The sequence below is a fragment of the Tachyglossus aculeatus genome, chromosome X1, assembly GCF_015852505.1.
Source record: "Tachyglossus aculeatus isolate mTacAcu1 chromosome X1, mTacAcu1.pri, whole genome shotgun sequence".
Taxonomy (NCBI): domain Eukaryota; kingdom Metazoa; phylum Chordata; class Mammalia; order Monotremata; family Tachyglossidae; genus Tachyglossus; species Tachyglossus aculeatus.
This window is the reverse complement of record NC_052101.1, coordinates 41,378,952-41,400,769: the sequence shown is the minus strand read 5'-3', so window position 1 is coordinate 41,400,769 and position 21,818 is coordinate 41,378,952. Positions and strand designations below refer to the sequence as shown.

General features: G+C 46.3%; 1 protein-coding gene and 2 non-coding genes across 3 annotated transcripts in view; 2 read left to right on the top strand and 1 right to left on the bottom strand.

Annotated features, from left to right (window-relative positions):
* SH3RF2 (SH3 domain containing ring finger 2) overlaps positions 1 to 21,818 on the top strand; it is a 128,229-nt gene that overhangs the window by 19,942 nt on the left and 86,469 nt on the right. The window lies entirely within an intron of this gene.
* On the bottom strand, positions 6,058 to 6,195 carry LOC119920499. Its single transcript, XR_005448241.1, has one exon. It is a non-coding gene; the product is annotated as a small nucleolar RNA SNORA7 (small nucleolar RNA).
* Positions 8,682 to 8,819, top strand: LOC119920303. The gene has a single exon (XR_005448060.1). It is a non-coding gene; the product is annotated as a small nucleolar RNA SNORA7 (small nucleolar RNA).

The window sequence follows — 21,818 nt, the reverse complement described above, 5'->3', positions numbered from 1 at the left end:
AGGTGCCATTTTTCAACTGATCTTCAGGAAGATTTCTTTCACCTCTCCTTTTCCCTTCCCTTCTGCCACATCCCGCTCCTGCCTTGAGTCCTTCCCAACGTCTGCGATCTGGAATCTTCCCCGCTCAGCACCGCACAGGCCAATCATTCCCTCCCTGATCTCAGCCAGAAACGCACCTGCTCCTCAGCCTCGAAGCCCCGCGTGCTTCTCACTGTGGGCAGAGCAGGCCGCGCCAACTGGCTGTGCAACTAAGGGAGGGGGAAGGGAATCGGGTCAGATGGTATGTCTGGGACTTATCGCTGGGCAGCCGCCCCAGGACGGCTCGGACCTTTCGCTCTGAGCTAAAATATCGCTCCCTGAAATAGCTCCATGAGATGGCCATTGGCGTGACGAAGGTTGTGTGGGGTCATACTAACCGGCACGTCCTCTGAGATGGGGAAGTGACGCAGGGGAAGAAGGCAGTGAGAAGCAGTGTGGCCTAGTGAAGAGGGCATGGGCTTGAGAGTCAGAAGGATCTGGGTTCTAATGAGAAGCAGCGTGACTCGGTGGAAAGAGCCCGGGCTTTGGAGTCAGAGGTCATGGGTTCAAATCCCGGCTCTGCCACTTAGCTGGGTGACTTTGGGCAAGTCACTTCACTTCCCTGTTACCTCACCTTTAAAATGGGGATTAAGACTGTGAGCCCCCCATGGGACAACCTGACCACCTTGTAACCTCCCCAGAGCTTAGAATGGTGCTTTGCACATAGTAAGCGCTTAATAAATGCCATTATTATTATTATTATTATTATGAATGCTGGCTCTGCCACTTGTCTGCTATGTGACCCAGGGCAAGTTGCTCACTGCACTTCACCTAGGTCTCAGGACCTCACTTGGAAAACGGAGATTAAGACTGAGAACCCCTTGTGGGGCGTGGACTGTGTCCAACCTGAATAGCTTGTACCTACCCCAGTGCTCAGTACAGTGCCTGGCACATAGTAAGTGCTTACCAAATGCCACAATTATTACAATTAATAATCATCATCATTTTGCCATCTGCTTGGCTGAAAGGTGGGGAGAGAGGGTGGTCAAGTTGCCTTGACCTTCTAAAAAAGAGGTAGAATTCAACATTTTCTACCATGAATAGTCCCAGCTCCACCTAGCTGTAAGCTCCTTGTGGGCAGAGAACGTGTCTAACAAGTATGCTATATTGTCCTCTCCCAAGCACTTAGTATGATGACGATGATGCTGATGGTATTTGTTAAGCGCTTACTATGTGCCAAGCACTGTTCTAAGCACTGGGGTAGATATAAGGTAAATAGGTTGCCCCACGTGGGGCTCACAGTCTCAATCCCCATTTTACAGATGAGGTAACTGAGGCACAGAGAAGTTACGTGACTTCCCCAAGGTCACACAGCAGTGATCTGCACACAGTAAGCACTCAATAAATGTCACTGACTGAGTGACCGATTGATCTGGCTGATGTGTTTCCAAAACCTCAAGGCTGCAACAATTTTCTCTGGTCTACCCTATTCGTACTGCCCCTACCTGTATACCTCAATTTCCTTCACCACCCCCCAGCCCAATTTTTATAATCCAACAGACAATTACCACTTCAAAGTCTTATTGAAGGCACATCTCCTCCAAGAAGCCTTCCCCAACTAAGTCCCACTTTTCCTCATCTCCCTCTCCTTCTGCATCGCCCTGACTTCCTCCCTTTGCTCTTCCCCTCTCCCAGCCCCACAGCACTTATGTACATATCTGTAAGTATATTTATTTGTATTGATGTCTGCCTCCCCCCTCTAGATTGTAAGCTAATGTGACTGTTTATTGTCATATTGTACTCTCCCAAGTGCTTAGTATAGTGCTCTGCACACAGTAAGTGCTCAATAAATACGATTGAATGAATGAATGAATCGATGCTGAGCCAGATTGTAAGCTCCTTGAGGTCAGGAAACCCGTGTCTTTCTTCTTTGTACTCTCCCCAAAGCTTAGGACAGGGCTTCCCTTTCAGTCAGTGCTCAGTAAATGCCACTGACTGATTAAATCCAAGCACTTCTGTGTCACAGACACTCTCAGCAGTTCCTCACAGACTCAGAGTGTGGTGAAAATAAATACAAAGAAGCAGAAGATATTAGGTTTCTCTAAGACTCACTGCCTTGGTCTCTGATTTACTTGAAGCTCTTGGGAACATCTTGGGAACGTAGGCCATTATTTATTTTCATGCTTTGGTAACAACCGCTATTATTAGGGCTATTATTAGTGTTGTTCTACAGGAGAGAAGTAGCATGGCTTAGTGGATAGACAATGAGCCTGGAAGTCAAAAGGACCTTGATTCTCTCACATTTGGGAACCTTAAACTCTCCCTTTCCTTTCCCTAATGCCTCTGTTTCTTTATCTAGTAAGAGGGTGTCCAAGGAACACAGTGAAATCACTGACAAGGAATCCAACTCAGTCACCATGTGGAGGATCAGAAGCAGCATGGCTTAGTGGAAAGAGCCCGGGCTTGGGAGTTGGAGGTCGTGGGTTCTAATCCCAGCTCTGCCACTTGTCAGCTGTGTGACCTTGGGCAAGTCACTTCACTTCTCTGGGCCTCAGTTACCTCATCTGTAAAATGGGGATTAAGACTGTGAGCCCCACGTGGGGCAACCCGATTACCTTGTATCTACCCCAGCTCTTAGAACAGTGCTTGGCACATAATAAGCACTTAACAAATACCAACCTTATCACACAGTAAGCACTCAATAAATATGATTGAATGAATGAATGAATGATTAACTCCACCAGACATGGCTTGCCTCCTGCACCCCAGAGGGTTACGGGGCTTGGAGGCCCGAGGTCTGTCATCACCAGAGTAGTGAGCCAATGCTCTTGCGTGTAGTTTTTCCATGGAAAGAGGGTGTCTGAGGGACCCAGTGATGGAGAATCAACTCCACCAGGGCTCAGGGCAGGTGTGAGAGGACACACACACACACAACACACACATGGCTTACCTCCTGCACCCCAGAAGAGTATAGGCCTTGGAGGCCTGAGGTGTGTCAACTTGGAGCAGTGTGCCTTAGTGAAAAGAGCACGGGCTTGGGAATCAGTGGTCATTGGTTCTAATCCCGGCTCCGCCACTTGACTGTTGTGTGACCTTGGGCAAGTCACTTAACTTCTCTGTGCCTCAGTTACCTCATCTGTAAAATGGGGATTAAGACTGTGAGCCCCACGTGAGGCAACCTGATTATACTGTGTCTACCCCAGTGCTTAGAACAGAGCCCACTGTTGGGTAGGGACCATCTCTATATGTTGCTAACTTGTACTTCCCAAGCCCTTAGTACAGTGCTCTGCACACAGTAAGCGCTCAATAAATACGATTGAATGAATGAATGAATGAATGCTTGGCACATAGTAAGTGCTTAACAAATGCCATCATTGTTATGTGGCTTTTCCATGGAAGAAAGGTTTTTCTGACAAGCCGATTCTTTCCATAAGCAAGGAGCTTCCCGAAGGAGGTGATGGGTTTGCTCGGCCTTCAGGATCCAGAGAGCATTTCCAACCCCCTTCGCCTCGAGTTTGACCAGGGCAGGGATTGGCCCGAGAGACGGGATGGAGAATGGTGCCCAGAAGGCCAGACAAGTCCGGGGACTTTGAGCATCGATTCTCCTTGCTCCATCTCTCCTCGGCTCCCTGTGGTCAGGGTTCAGGAGAGATCTGGTGGAGAAGGGGGTGTGGATGGGGTGGGAGAGAGTGTTTCCCCTATACCAGTGGAGCCCCTGAGGGGTATTGAGTTTGGGTCCAGGAACGGCTGGTAGTGTCATGGTTGGGGGTTGGCTGGGGTGTGCCAGGCTGGAAGCTGAGCAGAATTGACAACGCTCCCAATCACTCTCCACCTGTCCTGCCACCCCCGGCAGGGACTTTCCTGCAGCCTTGGAAGGGAACCCAAGAGAGTAGCTGAGCTGAGTTTCTACTCCCGGCTCTGCCACTTGCCTACTGTGTGACCTTGGACAAGTCACTTCACTTCTCTGATCTCAGTTACCTCACCTGTAAAAAGGGGATTAAGATTGTGAGCCCCATGTGGGATATGGACTGTGTCCAACCTGATTACTTTGCATCTACCCTGGCTCATAGTACAGTGCCTGGCATATAATAATAATAATAATGATAGTATTTATTTATTTATTTATTTAATGGCATTTGTTAGGCGCTTACTATGTGCAAAGCACTGTTCTAAGCGCTGGGAGGGGATACAAGGTGATGAGGTTGTCCCATGTCAGGCTCACAGTCTTAATCCCCATTTTACAGATGAGGGAACTGAAGCCCAGAGAAGTGAAGTGACTTGCCCAAAGCCACACAGCTGGCAATTGGCCGAGCTGGGATTTGAACCCATGACCTCTGACTCCAAAGCCCGGGCTCTTTCCACTGAGCCACGCTGCTTCTCTGGGATATAGTAAGCACTTAACAAATTCCATTAAAAAAAATTGAACTCGAGACTTGCACGCAGCTTCCTGCCAAATAATAATAATATTAAACCAGGACCTTGCTCTATCCTCTAGATCACAATGCTATCCATATGAGGTCACTGACAGAAAAATTCTAACCCTAGTAAATTGTAGTATTTGCTTAGCACTTACCATGTGCCAAGGACTGCAGTAATAGTTGGGGTAGACATAAGAAGAAGCAGCATGGTATAGTGGATAGGGCATGGGCCTGGAGTGAAAAGGCCCTGGGTTCTAATCCTGGCTCCGCCACAAATCTGCTGTGTGACCTTGGGTGAGTCACTTCACTTCTCTCTGCCTCAGTTCCCTCATCTGTAAAATAGAGATTGAGACCATGAGCCCCACGTGGGACAGGGACTGCATCCAACCCCATTTGTTTGTATTTGCCCCAGAGCTTAGTACAGTACTTGGTACATAGGAAGCGCTTAAAAAATATCATCATTATTATCATTATTATAAGATCATCGCATCAGATGCAGTCAGTACTAGGACCGGGATCTCTGACCCAAAGGCTTGGACCTCCCAGTCTTCCTGTCTCCCAGGCTCCACCAAGATCAACTACCGGGTTCACGGGCACAGTCCTGATGATGAAACCATTCTTCACAAACTTGTGAATCACGCCATTAAATAGCCAAGGCAGATAACGAGCACTACACTCAGCTAATCACAAAACCATCTAGGGGCAGAAATATCCCCGTAATGAGTCACTTTATTCCTCGGCATTTTGGTTGATGAGCGCGGCACTCTCCGAGGAGCAGATCGGGCTGAGGAAAAGGCATTCACCAATGGCTAACCCCAAGAATGCAGGAAATGTGGGTCCATTCATCGATAAAACACCTGCCTTAGTCCTCACCCAGGAATGTTTGTCTATAAGTGCTGGTTTGTAACTCAGCAAATTGAACCGAGGAAGACTGAATTCCAATATAAAGTTAACTTTTCTGACAAAAGTATCCGCTCACCAAATACTCATTGGTGCTCAGAACAGTGCTTGACACACAGTAAAAGCACTTAACAAATACCAGTAAGAAAAAGTACTAAAACAAATTTTCAAAGCCTCATCTTTAGCCCTCCTCTTGAAACGAAGGAAGTTCCTTAACTAACTTCTTAATTTGCAGCTGCCCAGCCCCAGATCCACCCTGGATCAGACCATCCAAAAGAGGAGAGGAGTAGGCATGAATTTTCTCTTCCCCTAAGAGCCCTGGAGATTCGACTAATGGATGTAACCACACAGGAGCATGTAATTGTGACCTAGTAATACTCCCATTCAATCAATTGATGGGTTTTTTATGGTACGTGCTAAGTGCTTACTATGTACTAGGCACTGATCTAAGGATCGGATCTTGTTTTGTGCTGTCGAGTCAACTCCAACCCGTAGCGATGCCATGGACACATCTCTCCCAAGCTCCATCTACAATCGTTCTGGTAGTGGATCCATAGAGTTTTCTTGGTAAAAATATGGAAGTGGTTTACCATTGTCTCCTTCTGCGCAGTAAACTCGAGTCTTCGCCCTTGACTCTTTCCAACGCTGCTGCTGCCCAACAAAGGGGAGTTTTAACTTGTAGCAGATTTCCTTCCATCATCAATCGTATTTATTGAGCGCTTACTGTGTGCAGAGCGCTTCCACTTGCTAGCCACTGTCCAAGCTAGGAATGGAATGGATATGCCTCTGCTTGACTCTCCCTCCCATAGCCGAGACTGGTAGAGGACTGGAAACTCTCCAGGTGCGACCCTGAGAGGGACAACGACTGGGTGGTTACAAGCTAATCAGGTTGGCCACAGTCCCTGTCCCTCATGGGCCTCACAGTCTTAATCCCCATTTTGCAGATGAGGTAACTGAGGCACCGAGAAGTTAAGTGACTCGCTCAGGATCACCCAGCAGACAAGTAGCGGAGCCAGGATTAGAACCCAGGTCCTTCTGACTCTGCTCTACCCACTAAGCCATGCTGCTTCTCATGAGCGCTCACTGTGTGCAGAGTACAGTATTAAGCACTAGGGAATGTGCAATACAAAAGAGGTGGAAAAGGCACTTCATTCATTCATTCATTCATTCATTCGTATTTATTGAGTGCTTACTGTGTGCAGAGCACTGTACTAAGCACTTGGGAAGTACAAGTTGGCAACTTATAGAGACGGTCCCTACCCAACGGCAGGCTCCCAGTCTAGAAGGGGGAGACAGACAACAAAACAAAACATATTAACGAAATAAAATTAATAGAATAGTAAGTATGTACAAGTAAAATAGAGGAATAAATCTGTACAAACATATATACAGGTGGTGTGGGGAGGGGAAGGAGGTAGGGCCGGGGGATGGAGAGGGGGAGAAGGGGGAGAGGAAGGAAGGGGCTCAGTGTGGGAAGGCCTCCTGGAGGAGGTGAGTTCTCAGTAGGGCTTTGAAGGGAGGAAGAGAGCTAGCTTGGCGGATGTGTGGAGGGAGGGCATTCCAGGCCAGGGGGAGGACGTGGGCTGGGGGTCGATGGCAGGACAGGTGAGAATGAGGCACGGTGAGGAGGTTAGCGGCGGCAGAGGAGCGGAGGGTGCAGGCTGGGCTGGAGAAGGAAAGAGGAGGTGAGGTAGGAGGGGGCGAGGTGATGGACAGCCTTGAAGCTGAGAGGGAGGAGCAATCCCTGTCCACAACAAGCTTACAGTCTACAGTCCCTAATGCGATCTGAGAAGTCTCACTAGCCATCCAGCTGGCCTTTCCAGGGAGAAAGTTGTGACCCCCCCCCCCTTCCCTTCCCTAGTTTTATCCCGAATCAATCAATCAATCAATGGTGCTTATTTATTGTTTGCAGAACTAAATCCTTGGGAAAGATACATTACCAGTCATACCATACTTCATGCTGCTGCCCGGATTATCTTTGTCCAGAAACGCTCTGGACATATTACTCCCCTCCTCAAAATCCTCCAATGGCTACCGATCAATCTGCGCATCAAGCAGAAACTCCTCACCCTGGGCTTCAAGGCTGTCCATCCCCTCGCCCCCTCCTACCTCACCTCCCTTCTCTCCTTCTACTGCCCAGCCCGCACCCTCCGCTCCTCCACCACTAATCTCCTCACTGTACCTCGCTCTCGCCTGTCCCGCCATCGACCCCCGGCCCACGTCATCCCCCGGGCCTGGAATGCCCTCCCTCTGCCCATCCGCCAAGCTAGCTCTCTTCCTCCCTTCAAGGCCCTGCTGAGAGCTCACCTCCTCCAGGAGGCCTTCCCAGACTGAGCCCCTTCTTTCCTCTCCCCCTCGTCCCCCTCTCCATCCCCCCATCTTACCTCCTTCCCTTCCCCACAGCACCTGTATATATGTATATATGGTTGTACATATTTATTACTCTATTTATTTATTTATTTATTTTACTTGTACATTTCTATCCTACTTATTTTATTTTGTTGGTATGTTTGGTTCTGTTCTCTGTCTCCCCCTTTTAGACTGTGAGCCCACTGTTGGGTAGGGACTGTCTCTATGTGATACCAATTTGTACTTCCCAAGTGCTTAGTACAGTGCTCTGCACATAGTAAGCGCTCAATAAATACGATTGATTGATTGATTGATACCGGTATTGATATTAGTTGATAAGATACTATGAGAAGCAGCATGGCCTAGTGACAAGAGCGTGGGCTTGGGATTCAGAGGATGTGGGTTCTAATCCCAGCTCCACCATTTCTCTGCTGTGTGACCTTGGACAAGTCACTTCTCTGTGCCTCAACTACCTCACCTGTAAAGTGGGGATTAAGACTGTGAGCCTCACTGTGGGACAGGGACTGTGCCTAACCTGATTACCTTGCATGTACCCCAGTGATTAGAACAGTGCTTGGCACATAGTAAGCACTTAAAAATACCATTATTATTATTATTATTATTATTATTCTAATTCCTAACTCATTTACATTGTACTCGTCCAAGCATTTAGAACAGTGCTCTGTACAGAGTAAGCATTCACCTCACCTTGTGAATCAATCCAACAATCAAATGTATTTACTGAACACGTACTGTGTGCAGAACACTGTACAGAGCGCTCGGGAGAGTACAATATAATAATACAACAGACACATTCCCTATGGGATAAATCAATAAATGCCATTGATTGATTGATACTATATAATAGAGTTAGTAGATGTGATCCTTTCCACGTGGAGCTTACGGTCTGTAGGAGGAGACAGACATTATAATGGATTAGAGTAAGGGGAAATAGTAGAGTATAATAAGAATATTTACTTAAGTACGGCTAATAATCCTCTCTCAGGGTCGCACCTGGAGAGTTTCCAGCACTCTACCAGTCTTAGCTATGGGAGGGAGAGTCAAGCAGAGGCATATCCATTCCATTCCTAGCTTGGGCAGTGGCTAGCGAGTGGAAGGAAATCTGCTACAAGTTAAAACTCCCCTGTGCTGGGCAGCAGCAGCATGGAAGAGAGTCAAGGGCAAAGACTCGAGTTTACTGCGCAGAAAGAGGCAGTGGTAAACCACTTCCGTATTTTTACCAAGAAAACTCTACGGATCCACTACCAGAATGATTGCAGTTGGAGAGCGGGGTGTTCTGGGACAGATGTGTCCAAGGTGTCGCTATGGGTCGGAAACCACTCGATGGCATAAGACAAGACAATTAATAATAATAAATGTGGTATTTGTTATGCACTTAATATGTGCCAAACACTGTTCTCAGTGCTGGGGTAGATACAAGCAAATCAGGGCCGACATCCTACACAGGGCTCACAGTCTTAATCCCCATTTTACAGATGAGGTAACTGAGGCACAGGGAAGTGAAGTTGGACTTGCCCAAGGTCCCAGAGCAGACATGTGGCAGAGCTGGCCCACGTCCTCTAACTCCCAGGCCTGTGCTCTTTCCACTAGGCCATGATGTTTCTGTGAGTACTGTGCGGCTGGGGGAAGTATCAAAGTGCACAAGGGATAAGCAGCCAAGCACGGAGTTGATACAGAGGGGAGGGTAAGGAAGGGGCTTTGTCTGGGAAGTCCTCTTGGAAGAGGTGTGATTTGGGGTGGGTTTTGAAGGTGGTGAGTGTGATGGCCCCCATAACTATCCTACATCCCTTGACCACTCCATCCCCTTCAGCCTCAGCCCCAAATAGTACACCATCAGCTAACCGTAATCAATTGCCAAGCGGCCTTGCGGCTGTGTCACCCTGCCCCACGTCCCTGGCACGGAGAGGGAGGCTCTTTTCTATTTCCCGACAAACACATCGCCCGAGCTCCTCCTCTCTGGGGGATGAATTGAGTTAGATTGTACTGAGTATTCAGGATAGATAAGATCCTCTCCTTGCCTGGGAGAAGTCCTGAAGAGACCAGTGCATGACTAACACTCCAGCTGGTGAGGGCAGGGAATTGGTCTGTTATACTGATATATTGTACTCTCTCCTAAGTGCTTAGCACAGTGCCCTGCATACGGTGAGCACTCAATAAATGTGACTGACTGACTGATCTGTTGTTGCTTACAGAGAAAGATCATCCCTGTAACACACGGATGGCTTAGTCAATTGCAACACCTGGCATTTTTGGCCTCCCGATCCTTCCTAAATCTTTTCATGCTAAATAATAATAATAATAATAATAATAATAATAGTGACAATATTTTACTATTTCTAATAATCATGTTAAACGGCCTTCTCCCTGTTCCCTAATTTGTAAGCCATTTATTCCCACCTGTTTTGCCTAGTACATTGTACGTACTTAAGGACAGGGACGGTGTCTCTTGTTCTGTTACATTTTCCCAAAGACTTAGTTCGGTGCATTGGCCTCCCAGTAGGTGCTCAAGAAATACAGTTGTTGCCCACCCTCAACCGCACAGCACTTATGTAGACATTGTTAAATTATATATTATCAATTGTTTATAATGTCTCTCTCCCTCACTAGACTGTAAGCTTTTTTAATGGTATTTGTCAAGCACTTACTATGTGGCAGGGACTATACTAAGCTCTGGGGTAAATGCAACCTAATTAGGTTGGACACAGTCCACGTCGAGCTTACAGTCTTAATCCCCATTTTTCAGATGAGATATCGGAGGCACTGAGAAGTCAAACGACTTGCCCAAGGTCACACAGCAGACAAGTGAGATATGTGGCAGAGCCAGGATCAGAACCCAGGTCTCTATGACTCCCGTGCCTATGATCTATCCACTGGGCCACACTGCTTCTAGTTGTGGGCAGGTAACATGACTGCCATATCTGTTGTATTCTCCCAAACTGATTTATTGATTGATTGACTGAAGCACAAGCCAGCCTCAAGGGAAATTCTACATTTGAAAGACCAAGAACTCATAACCCCTAACAGAGTAGTAAAGGCTAGAAATAGTAGATGCAACATTCATTTTGCACCACATTTTAATTACCCGAATTTCTGAACTGCAGAGGGTTTGGTATGTTAACTGACTGCTAATTAGCAACTTAATTACCGAAAACCCAAGAGCCGGATGCTGGAAAGACAGGATACGTTGAGGACCGAGCCGTGATTAGATGCGAAGTTAGAACAACACAACCCCCAGATGTGGTCGGCTGTCTGACGATGCTCTTATCTTTATGACATCAAACTTTTCAACCCCTTCTGCCTAGCCAGTTCAGGTCTCCTTAAAAAGGAGTGCAGACCTCCAAGACCATGTCCAAAACATCATCCCTCAGTGAGAACAGATGAGGAAAGTAAGAAATCTCTCAGCATCTGAGACATAGCTGAAACTGAGCTGACATCTGAGTTGAAAGTTAAGCCAAAATTGCTAGAAATGTTATTATTTAATTGGAAGTTCTTGTTTCCCCGAGTCTGGGCTCTACTAAACCTCCAGCATCCATGATGTAGGGAATAAAGACATTCCGAATAACCAGGACAATAAACAGGGACCTTAGGCAAGAGATGGGAGGATCAGTTTCTCTCGCCTATTTCTAAGGGGAGGAAACAAAGTGAAACGCGGCAGCCATCTCATCCTCCGGCTGGCCTGTCTGCCCCATCCCTCAGAGGTGGTAATACCTCGCGGCTAGTTGCTCCAGAGATTGGGGGGGATTAAGAGTGGGGAGAGGGAGGGAAAAGGGGACCCCTCGTTGCCGTCTAGTCTTCATTTGCAAGGGGAACGAGGCTGACGTGAAAAGAAAGCCCAAAGTCGCCTGCCTTCTTCTCATCTGGCTTCCCTGTTTTTATCCGATTAGGGGCGGAATTGCTCAACACCTAAAAGTATTTTAATTGGTTACCAAGGCGATGAGCCTGAATCAGGCAGTTAAGAGGCAGGAATAGAAGGCTGCAGAGTTACGCACAGGAGGCTTATTTACAGTGTGAACAAGCTCCAGGGTTGAGAGGCGGGAAGGCTGCAAAGCGAGGCCTGATGGACAGAACAAGAGTCTGGGAGCCAGGGGATCTGAGTTCTAGTCTTGGCTCCATCATTTGTCTGCTGCAGACCTTGGGCAACTTCTCTGTGCCTCAGTTGCCTCATTTGTAAAACGGGAATTACGACTGCGAGCCCCACGTGGGACACGGATTGTATCCAACCAGATTAGATGTATATACCCCAGTGCTTAGTACAGTGCCTGGCACACAATGAGTGCTTAACAGATAGTAGTAAAAAAACCCCTCCGTTTTGCTTCTTTTTATAAAGTGGGTTGTACCCCTCTCCAGAAGATTGTCATCCCCTCAAATTTCTCTTCCTCTTCCTCATTTCCAAGTATCAAATGAGTCAAATTTCCAAGGAAAAGTAAGAGAAGTCATCAAACTGCTCCTAAGAACAGTGGAGCAGAACTTTGGAGCTAACCGTCAATGGATTAATTCTGTAGTTTCCTGGATTAGCGGAGGGGCAGAGTGCAGGAGAGTAATCAGTATGAGATCCTTATACTCGATTGCTTCCCTACATGTAATTTATCTTAATGTCCAGCCCCCTCATTTGTCTACAAACTCCTCAAGGGCAGGGATTGTGCCTGCCAACACTATTGTACTCTCCAAAGTGCTTAATTCAGTGCTCAGCACCCAGTAAGCGCTCAATAAATACGAATGATGGGTTGATTGAAAGGCTGTCTCCAATTTTCCTTTCCCTTTTCTCCGGGCAAATCCAAAAAAAAAATCATCTGAAAGGGCTGGACCTGGACAGGAGAGACTGTGATTCATTGCCTCAATTTTAAGCTCTTCCTCTCTTCTCCTGCACAATCCTTTGGATTCCTTGGTCACAAAACGAAAGAATTTGCAATTACAAGGGTTTTCGTTTCCTGTTTTTCCTGCCCCAACTTAAACCGAGCCTGTAGTTTTGAAACACCCAGAGTGTTTGTCAGCCAAAACTTTGGTCTCATAGATCTTCCTCCTCCAAGACTAATGGAAGTCGGTGCGAGTCAGAACAGAAAATGTTCCTGCTTGGCTCCCTAGAGAAGATCCATCGCCTGCTGGAAACAGTTACGACCAATAAAGCAAGCAGCCGGAGGGCCTGCTATCTGGGCTGGACCCTGACCTCTCTGAGCCTCAGTATCCCCCTCTGAAAAATGAAAACAATATCACCTGCCTCCTCCCTACCGGCCGATGCTATAGAGGTTATGTGAGATCATTCAAATAGGAGGAACTTTCGAGCTCTAGAGGAAAGAAAAAGTATCACGACGCCCAAGTTATTTTTTCATTTTGGTCCTCTTTCGGCTGCCAAAGTTGACCGGCTCTCCTGACTCAGCGGGGAATAAATATCACCACCCTTCGTATAGTCAGAGTTGATGGAATTAGGCAGGGGCGGCTGCTGGGGTCATCACAGAATAGTTTCCTCTATCGGTGGTGGTCCCGGCAGCCCAGCCCAGTGGCTCTCTTAATGAGAAAAGGGCCATGGGGTGGGGAGGTGGGTTTAGGGTCCATGACTGCAGTCCAAGGGACCCCGTGTATTTCGGTCACAGAGATCTCTCGGACACACCCCTCCGCGGTTATTCGAAGCCCCCATTTGGCGGGACAAATCTATCATCGGTTCAAAAGAAGTTGCAGGAGTCATGAATTTCTCCCCAGCCCTGTTGAGATCTGACCCATTTACTGGTTCAGCCCAGGGGAATGTGTGCTCCTGTCATACATTCTGATGCAACTGAATTCTGGAGAACTGAAAAGATTTCAGCCGGGAATGTGCAGACCGGGAGTTTTTTTTCTACAGATCCCCTGGAGATTATAAACTCGCTGTGGGTGGGGAAATATGTCTACCAACACTACTCTCCCAAGCGCTCGGTACAGTGCTCTGCCCACTGTAAGCGCTCAATGAGAATGATTGATTGATTGATGAATTCATATAAGACCACATTCTCCTAAGGACCTTCTGATTGGCTCAGGAGCCTGTTTGATTGATAACTGCTGCCCAGAAGTGCAGAAAGTGGTTTGCTTCCTCCCTCAACTCCCCAATACCTGTGCTCCTTCCATCTCTAGGAACCCTAAAGGCTGTCTGAGACATGGTAGCAAAGCAAGGCTGGCAGCTGGAAGAAACCAAATTGTTCTCCACTTGTCAGGTGAATACGCTGACATAAGCCTTCTCAGGAAGGGCTGGGTCCTGAGAGAGGTTAGGGTGTTGTGCCTTAAGACGACAATCATCTTTTCTGCTCGGGGCAACTCCTGTTAGCTCTGCATTTAAAGTAAGGTGTGCCCCAGGCAGAGTCAAGAAGAAATGTTCCCCCAAAAACCCCTGTCCAGAAAACACTTCCAGATCCAGGCCTGATTTCCCTTTGCAACCAGGGGAGTTCCTCTGTGTCTAGCCCCTAAACACAAAGGAAATGTTTGCGTCAATCCAGACGTTCACACTATCAGTCAATCAGTGGTATTTACTGTGTGCAGAGCACTATATTAAGTGCTTGGGAAGGTACAGCACAGCCACACTGAGTTTACAGTCTAGAGGGAGGAGACAGCCCAGAATATGAATGAATAATTTATAAGATATAATTTATAGATACCTACCTAAGTGCTGTTGTGGGCAGGGACTGTGTCTGTTTATTGTTATATTGTACTTTTCCAAGCACTTGGTACGGTGCTGTGCACAGAGTTGAGAAGCAGCGTGGTTTAGTAGAAAGAGCACGGGCTTGGGAGTCAGAGGTCTTGGGTTCTAATCCTGGCTCTGCCACTTGTCTGCTGTGTGACCTTGGGCAAGTCACTTAACTTCTTTGTGCCTCACCTCATCTGTAAAATGGGGATTAAAAGTGTGAGCCCCACGTAGGACAACCTGATTACCCTGTAACTACCCCAGTGCTTAGAACAGTGCTTGGCACATAGTAATTGCTTAACAAATATCATCATTATTAGTAGTAGTAGTATGTGCTCAATAAAAGTGGCTCAGTGACAACAACCTGGGTTTGGGAGTCAGGGGTCATGGGTTCTAATCCCGACTCTGCCACTTGTCTGCTGTGTGACCTTGGGCAAGTCATTTCACTTCTCTGTGCCTCAGTTCCCTCATCTGGAAAATGAGGATTAAGACTGTGAGCCCCATATGGGACAACCAGAATATCTACCCTAGTGCTTAGAACAGTGCTTGACACATAGTAAGTGCTTAACAAATATCACCATTATAAAATACAATCGAATGAATAAATTAATGAAGTTGAGGGTAGGGGGAACATCAGATGCAGAAAAGTCACAGATCCAAGTGCACAGACAACGCCGAAGGGAGAGGGAGCCGGGGAAAAGAGGGTTTCATCAGGGAAGACCTCTTGGAGGAGATGTCATCTTAATGGCCTGTCATTTGAATTGAAGGCATGTATTCCTTCCCTGTGCGTTAAACAAGAATCAGCTTCAGTCTGTGTCCCCTTCCAGCCTTTCTAGAAAACATGACACAGAGACATGGAAACATTTCAGCTCCACGCATCCCCATGTTGTACTTTCCAAGCACTTACGGTAGCGCACTGCACACCGTAAACACTCAGTAAATGCAACTGAATGAATGAATAGCTTGTCTGACTGTGTATGTGTACATTGACCCAAGGTCTAGAGTTGCCACACCTCTAAGTAATCTCATTTTGAACCAATTCCCTGTTCTGAGCCTCCAGATACAATGGATGCCTCTAACACCCCGCCCCATCAGGAATACGGTGGCAGCAAGAGCAGACAAGCTTGTTTGGCTTTCCCTTGTCCAGGAAAGTACATTCCACACTCTGTGATGCCTGCTAGGAAAGCAATAACCCCGGCTCCCCTGCCCACCCGCAATGACCCATGGCCCCACAGGATAAAAAAGCTCCATACTGTAACTAGAAGATAAATTGTGTCGTTCCGCCGTTCACCTTGCCCTAACACTCGGGCAGCATTCTGCTCGACAGACATCTGGAATTCTGAGATAGGAAGCCCACAGGCGTCGAAAATATAAACAGCCATCAGCACTTAAGAAAATATTAGCAGGGTTACTGAAGAGGGCTAAGGCAGAACAATCTGGCAGGCTAAGAACCGGGAAAAAGAATTTTCAGTATCAGTGACAACCGGGAAGCAAAATTAAAACAACATTACTCCTAGACCTTACAGGCAAAGCCGTGGAATGGCAAGCCACAGTAAACAAAGGCCAGGCCACCGTTGGAAGTTTGATGTGAGTATTAAACTGGTGTTCAGGCTAACACTGACCCATTCATTCATTCAATCAATCAAATCAGCGCTTAGAACAGTGCTTTGCACATAGTAAGCGCTTAACAAATACCAGCATTATTATTATTATTATCAATCAATCGTATTTATTGAGTGCTTACTGCATGCAGAGCACTGTAGTAAGCACTTGGGAGAGTACACTATAACAATAAACAGACCCGTTCCCTGCCCACAACGAGCTGATTTCTACTCTCCTACAGCTATCACAACTCCAGGCATGGGTCCCTTGTGGTTCCCTCAAATGGTTTGTCAAATTTAGTAGACGGGTTTCCTCCTTTACCATCATCATCATCATCATCATCATCATCATCATCATCATCATCATCACCGTCATCATCAACAGCAGCACTTATTGGGCCCCTGCTGTTTGCAGAACACTATGCTAACAAGCAGGAGCATACACACACACACACACAACAGAAATAAAAGACACAGTCCCTGCTCCCGAGGAGTGTCTTAAACACAATGCAATTCCTCCAGGGAGAGCATTTGGGCACCCATTTTTGATGTTCACTCAGGGACTAGTTCCGGGACATCTACAGTTACCATCGACGATCATTTCTAAAATCCACTCTTTCCCCAGGTGAAATGCTCATTGCTCATTCAAGGACTAGTTCCAGGACATTTACAGAGAAATTATCTTCGATGATCATTTCTAAAAACCACTTTTCCCCAGGTGGAAATGCTCCATTTTTCCTTGTTTGAAAAATGACATCATTATGCTTTGTCTTCGTTACTGCCAAGACAAATGAATCTGAGCCCAAGGGAGGGGGACTCATGAATAAAAATCATCCTTACCATTCCTCATCTTCTTATTCTCTCCCAACACTGTGACACTCTCTCCTTCTCATTCATGCATTCATTCAATCGTATCTATTGCATGTTTACTAGGTGCAGAGCACTGCACTAAGTGCTTGGAAAGTGCAATGCGACAATGAACGGTGACCTCCCTGCCCACAAAAATCTCTTGGTTGTGGAGATGGAGGTGATTTCTGAGGCAGAGTCATGGTAATTGGAGGCAGGAGTCGGGACTTAATGACCTTGTGGGGCTGCCTTCCGGTCAGTGGTTAAGATGAAATTTCCGGGATGTGTTCTTCCCTCTTGAATATGCCTACTTCCTTACTGAGAGACTGCGTTATCTTGAACCACAAGCTAATCAGGTTTGTGGTTTAAAGCAAGCCATGTTGAAGGGAAGGAGTTCTATCAGGTATATTTTTACACTCCAACCATCCACAATCCCCTGGGGAGATTCAATTGGCTTTCATAAAGAGAGTAACAATGGTAAAACAACTCACTGCTGGGACTCTGAGAGAGTAATTACATGAAGTGGCAATCTCACTTTTGATGGTTTTGTTAGCCGTGACAAGGCTGGAGTTATCTACTCTGTGAAAAAAGAGGAAAACAACAAAAGTGGATGTGTTTTTCAACCATTTTTCCTTCCTTGGAAATGTATTTTCCCCATTTCTCAGACTGACTGTATTGGGAGAATTACACAGAGAGCTGTGAATCTGATCAACTGGTACAGTTAGTCACAAACTCACAATGTGCCAAACACTGAGCTAAGTGCTGGGATAGATACAAGATAATCAGATCTGACAGGGTCCTTGTCCCACAGCAGGTACACATTCTGAGAAGGAGAGTATCTTTCAAGCAATCAGTGGCATTTATTGAGCGCTTACTATGTGCAGAGTACTGTTCAAAGCACTTGGGAGAGTAAACTACTGCGGAATTAGCTCCCTTGGGAGCAGGGTCTATGGTCTATGTAAAATGCATACTGTAGGTATTGATTTTGTTATTTCTGGGAAGAAGTTCTTTAGGCTGGGAGTTTTCCTACTTATGTGAGTTCTATAGAATAATAATTCATCTAGGAGTTCCTTGACTGTCACCACACATCTCGGCCCATCTTTGTTTAGGGCAGGCAATGTAGCCAAACTTGAAATGGGCCTCGTTGGCTTTTTTTTTCTTCATTCAGAGTGGAATGATGCTGTGGAATTCACTATCCAAAAGGCAGTGTTTCTCAGCCAGGAGCCTGCTGGGCCAGATTAAATGGTTGTATCAACAGGGTGTAAACTCAATCAATCGATTTAACAGTCAATCGTTTTTATTGAGTGCTTACTGTATGCAGAGCCCTGTACTAAACTCTTGGAAGAGTACAGTACAAGAGAGCCGGCAGACCCATTCCCTGCCCACAGTGAGCTTACAGTTTAGAGGGAATTGAAGTCTTCCCAATCCTCTAACAGGCTGCTATTCAAAGATCAAATGTGCCCACACAAAAGCCTAGCCCACTAACTTTAAGCACCCTGGAATCAGGACGTAGAATATGAGAGCTCAGATCAGCCCTAAATCCTGGCTCAGCCAAAGCTAAATGTCATGCCTGGGCTGCCACTGATCCAGTCCGAAACTCAGACTTTCCCACCCTCCTGATACCATGGCTTGTGTTTGCACTTTTCTTGTTTGTTTGTTGTAAGTGGTATTTGTTTTGCTATTCCTCAAGCTGTTCTCAACGCAGATCGGACACAGCCCCTGTCCCACATGGGGCCTCACAGTCTGAGGGAAGGAGAATAGATATTTAATCCTCATTTTACAGATGAGGAATCTGAGGAACAGAGAAGTTAAGTGACTTGCTCAAAGTCAGGCAGAAAGCAACTGGCAGATCAGGATTAGAACCCAGTTCCTCTCTCTCCCAAGCCCGTGATCTTTCCACTAGACCATGCTGCTTCTTTCTGTTTTTCTGCTCTGTGAGGGCCTGTTAATTCCTCCAATTCAATGTTCTTTTTCCCTCCCCATCCTTTCCTCTCTCTGCAAAGTAGTAGCAGCCTCAGCAGCCAAAGTAGCAGCAGCATTAGCAGCAGCAGTTTTGGTAGTAGTAATAGTATGCATTGAGTGGAAGGTACAAAATTAAAAAGTGACACATTTCTTGTCCACAGTAGCTTACATTCTGTCAGAGAGACAAACATAAAACTTCCCACAACTAGAGGGGTCAAAATAAATAATTGAACGTGCAGTTGAATAAATTTATCTACAAGAGCGCTAAGAATGGGTATGAATGAGGACTTGGGCTCTAATATTGGCACCCACTTGCTTGCTGTGTGACCTTGGGCAAGTCACTTCACTTTTGGATTTCAGGATTATGATTTAAAACAAAGGCACGGGAGCCTGTTGGAATAGTGAGAGAATGATGGATATACTCTGCATACTGGTCCACGAGATCCTGGGATAGACACCATATATATTTTCAGAAAATGAGCAGAGAGGCGACCACTTATGATCATCATCAATAAAGGGGAAATTCCACATGTCGATTCCCTTAACAAAGCTAAATGCTGCTGTGTCTTGAGCTGCTTTAAGGTTGTGAAATTCCCCGGTCCCCCACAAGCAATAACCAGGAGAAACACAAGCTACTCAAGGATTTTCCCTGGGCCCAGCCTCCTCCGTATCAATCAATCCTATTTATTGAGTGCTAACTGTGTGCAGAACACTATACTAAGCACTTGGAAGAGTACAATATAAAAGAAGAAGGGACAAATTCCCTGCCCACAAAAAGCTTAACAGTCTGAAGGGGACATTAATGTATTACATTAAGACATTAATGTAAATAAATAAATTATGAAGATATACGTCAGTGCTCTGGGTCTGAGGGGGGGGATGACTAAAGGGAGCAAGTCAGGGTGATGCAGAAGGGAGTGGAAAAAAAGGAAAAGAGGGCTTAGTAAGGGAAGCTCTCTTGAAGGAGATGTGCCTTCAATAAGGCTTTGAAGCAGGGGGAGAGTAATTGTTGGATATGAAGACGAGGGTGTTCCAGGTCAGAGGCAAGATGTGGGCGAGAGGTTAGTGGCAAGATAGATGAGATTGAGGTCCAGTGAGTAGGTTGGCATTAGAAGAGAAAAGTATGTGGGCTGGGTTGTAGTAGGAGAGTAGTAAGGTGAGGTAAGAGGAGCAAGGTGATTGAGTGCCTTAAAGCTGATTTTAAGGAGTTTCCGTTTGATGTGGAGGTGGGTGAACAACCACTGGAGGTTTTTGAGGAGTGGGGAAACATGGCCTGAACATTTTAGTAGAAAAATGATCCTGGCAGCAGAGTGAAATATGGACTGGAGTGGGGAGAGACGTGGTCTTAGTATGTTTTGGAGACCAGAGGTCCATTCCTTTCCATTTTTTGACAAGACAATGTCACTGTCACTGCTGTTTGCATTGGCGCTTAGTACAGTACTCTGCACACAGTAAGTGCTCAATAAATACGACTGAATGAATTGGCCTTCTGGGCTTTCGCTCTTTGCAGGGTGGTTCAAGCTCAACAGCTTCAAGTCCGATGCTGTGCTCAGCTCTGATCTGCTCTGTCAGGCCCTGAGAGGAGAGGCAGTGTGGTCTAGTGGAAAGAACACAGACCTGGAAGTTAGAGGACCTGGTTTCTAACCCCGGCTCATCCACTTGCTTGCTGGGTGGCCTTGAACAAGTCAGTTAACTTTTCTGGGCCTCAGTTTCCTCAACTGCAAAATGAGTATTTAATATCTGTTCTCCTTCCTTCTTAGACTGTGAACCCCATGTGGGACAGGGGCTGCGTCTGATCTGATTGATAAGTATTTACCCCAATGCTTGGAACAGTGCTTGGCAGGTAGTAAGTGATAAACAAATACTACTTAAAAAAATAAAGGAAAAGGTTGCCTGGCTGCCTGAGCAAAATGGAAACAAGCCTCTCGAAACTCCAGTGATCTAATATCATGAGAGCAAACTTCACTAGAATAGGTGTTGTGGAGCCTGTGGTAAGCTGCAGTTGCAGTGAACGTTTGTCAGCTTTTTTCTACTTATCTCCCCCATTAGACTGTGGACTCTCTGAGGACAAATTCAATTCTACATTCCAAGCAACTAATACAGTGCTCTGTATGGAGCAAGTGCTCTGTAAACACTGTTTTTGATGATGATAGTGATGTAACTGGGTTAGAGTTTTGACTCTTCTGATCACAGCTGGGAACCAGGTTAGAGGGCCTGTTTGGGAACGTGGAGAATGATCAAGGTCGGCATCATTTCCTATTGGGTTTAGCCACTGTACTGAGCACCTGTTATATGCGGAACACTATACTGAAGGCCTATTGTATCCAGACCACAATACCGAACACCTACTATGTAAAGAGAGCAAAATTGAGAACCTCTAGTATGGAGAACACCATACTGAATCCCACTGTGTGAAGTCCTGAACTGAGTGTTGACAACATTCAGTGTTTATTATATACTATTTCCTGAGTGCTTACTGTTTAAAAACGATTGAAGCAGCATGGCCTAGTGGATAGAATATGGTCCCGGGAGGTCGGAAGGATGTGAGTTACAACCCTGATTCCGCCACTTTTTTATGGTATTTGTTAAGTGCTTACTATGTGCCAGGCGCTGTATTAAGCACTGAGGTAGATATAAGCCAGCCAGTTTGGACACAGTCCCTGCCCCACATGCGGCTCACAGTCTTAATCCCCATTTACAGATGAGATAAGTGAGGCACAGAGAAGTTAAGTGACTTGCCCAGGGTCAGAGACACATGGCAGAGCCGGGATTAGAACCCAGGTCCTTTTCACTCCCAGGTCTGTGCTCTATCCACTAAACAACGCTACTGCCACTGGGGAGAGACTCCTGAGTTTATAGTCACCCAGTGCCCACCAGTACCAGAAATAGGTGTTGTAACAGAAATGCCAAAAACCAGGCTCTTCTATCCCTCAGAAAAAGTGAGAAACCCTCGGGGTCTCCCCAGGTCCATAAAAGAAAAGGAAAAAAAAAAGAGAGAGGAGGATAGGAAGTTTTATTGTCCCATAAAAAATTACTGTGGCTTCTCCAAGTCCGTTTCTC